Genomic DNA, 2,168 nt, shown 5'->3' with positions numbered 1-2,168 from the left:
CGGGAGTTTCGGGCAAGACCCGTGTCAGAAACGATGTGGCTGATAAGAAACACTGAGCATGTAAAAACTGTATTTAGGTGCTCGAAGTGCCTCGTGCTCTCACTCTGCGCCTTCCGCGGGGTGGGAGAGAAAAGCCCCCCATCACCTGCCTCCAGCAATTGGGGCTTGAGCATGAACTGGGGGCTTGGCTGTGTTTGTCAATAAGGGGGTTTTAGTGCCGGCAGTGAGCGGGGAAGGCTCCGGAGGGGAGGGAGCGGGACCAGCCCAGCCCCGGGGTTGCTGCCCCTTATCCCCGACCCGAGCTGGGGTGGCCTCTGCTCACCGCGCTTCACCGCCGTCCCCGAGGGCAGCTGGTCCCCTCGCGTCTGGCGCCCACTGATAAGGGGCTGGGGAGGGTGGGGGGCAGCCGGCTGCTTCCCCCGGCCATGGGTGACAGTGGGGAGAGCCAGCCCAGGGCCAGCACCCCGCCCCAGGCTCAGCCCTGGCTCACGGGAGAGCCTTTGCTCAGGACTCGGTGGCAGGTCCCAAAGCAGCCGGTGTGGGGACAAGGAGGCGTCCTGGAGGGTGACGGCCTCACCAGGTCATTCCCAGGGGCAGAAAATCAGCCTGACGGCACGGAAATCAGCAGAGCTCGGTGTGCTCCCAGGGCTGGGACGGGCACGGAGATGGGATGCTCCAGGCTCGTCTCCCCACAGGGCAGCTTGTGGAGCGTTGCCAGCTGTCGGGGAAGCCCTGGCGTGGCCGTGAGCGGTGCGATGCTGGGTGTCACCCCAGGCAGATGGCACCCTTAGGGACCTCCATCGCCCCAGGCTCCCCTCTCCCTGTCTCCATCCCCAGTGTGGGCAGCAGGAGGGGTTTTAGCTGAAAAGCACTGCCTGTGTGTTCAAACAGCTGAAATCGAAGCGTGTGGACGAGGCGAAGGGCAGGCGGCTCGCCCCAGCCCCCCTGCCCCGGGTTAGCGGGGGGGTTCCCAGCCCGGGGCAGTGCTGGGAATCGCTGTCTGCTTTGGTGACTCAGCTCCTGACAGAGCAGCTCTATCTGCTGAGTCAGCAGGCGCAGCCCCCATGCTGTCCCGTCAAGCCCACGCACCCGGACGATCACCCGCTCCCCCCCTGGGGGCCAGATCGCGGCTTAGGGGCCCAGCGCTGGGGGGGGACACCCCCTCATCCCCCCCAAAACTGGCTTCACACTCCAGAGCTGAAGCATTCCAGGGACACTGCAGGAGCTCGAGGCACGCTGCCTTGCTCATTTCAGGACTGGGGGTGCCCAAGCAGCACCCAGGGGTCCTGCCCTCAAACACGCTGCCACCAGCTCCCCGGGATGCCATCGCTCCGCTCGTCCTACCTGCGCCTCCCTCGCAGGGCAGCTGCAGCCCCGGCTCAGCCCGTCCCCCGGCGTGGGGACCACTGGGCTTTGGGCTCGAGCAGAAGGATGCAGACCCCCGCCAAGCTTGTAATTACAGCCCAACCGGGGCCCTCGTGCGTGAAATGTGAACCCCGTGGGGAGCAGGGGAAGCAGAAGAGTCCGTCTGCCGGCGCAGGTGTCTGTCCTGGCCCTGCTCCATCTGGGGTGGATGGGAGGAACTGAGATCTTGAGTCCCTCTGGCCCCGCTCCCCCCGTCCTTGGCTCGCTGTGTGTTGTGGGGCTTGAGCCGTGTCGTGAGCCGTGGGGTCCAGCGCGGAAAGCTCACAGCCGAGGGTGGCTGGGGCCAGGTGGCCCTGGGGAGGTTGGGCTTCAAACCTTTTTGCTTCCATCTTTCTTTCCTCGGCGTGTCTGAAAGCGCAGCCGGTGGTACCCTGCTGCCCTGGGACGCGCAGGGACGCTCGGTGCTGCAGAGCCCCATCTCTGCTGGAGCATCATCGGGTTGCTGCGGGACTCTGGCCTGGGCGTAAAGCATCCCTGCTCATTGCGGGAGAGTTCAAAGATGAGTCCCTGCAGGACCCCGTGTCCCCATCTCGGCCACCTCCCCTGCTTCCCCAGCGGGGACCCTCCATCCCTGCTCACCTCCTGCTGGTAGGGATGCAGCCGGGGGAGCTTGTGAGGACCGGGGGCAGGTCCCCGTCCCGCGGAGCCGTGGCAAACGCTGCCCCGGCTCACAAAGCCCTCCCTGGGCAGCACCACGGCCCCGCTGCCCTGACCCCTCCTCTCCCCCTCTGCCCAGGTGACAG

At 66.3% G+C, this 2,168-nt stretch overlaps 1 protein-coding gene across 1 annotated transcript in view; it reads left to right on the top strand.

The window, feature by feature from the left end:
- The window catches only part of SPHK1 (sphingosine kinase 1), a gene marked incomplete at its 3' end in the record, with an annotated part of 11,097 nt that overhangs the window by 7,154 nt on the left and 1,775 nt on the right, over positions 1 to 2,168 (top strand). The window lies entirely within an intron of this gene.

This window comes from Charadrius vociferus, unplaced genomic scaffold, assembly GCF_000708025.1.
Source record: "Charadrius vociferus isolate BGI_N301 unplaced genomic scaffold, ASM70802v2 scaffold773, whole genome shotgun sequence".
NCBI lineage: Eukaryota > Metazoa > Chordata > Aves > Charadriiformes > Charadriidae > Charadrius > Charadrius vociferus.
The sequence above is the reverse complement of the archived record's forward strand: the minus strand, read 5'-3'. Positions and strand labels throughout refer to the sequence as shown.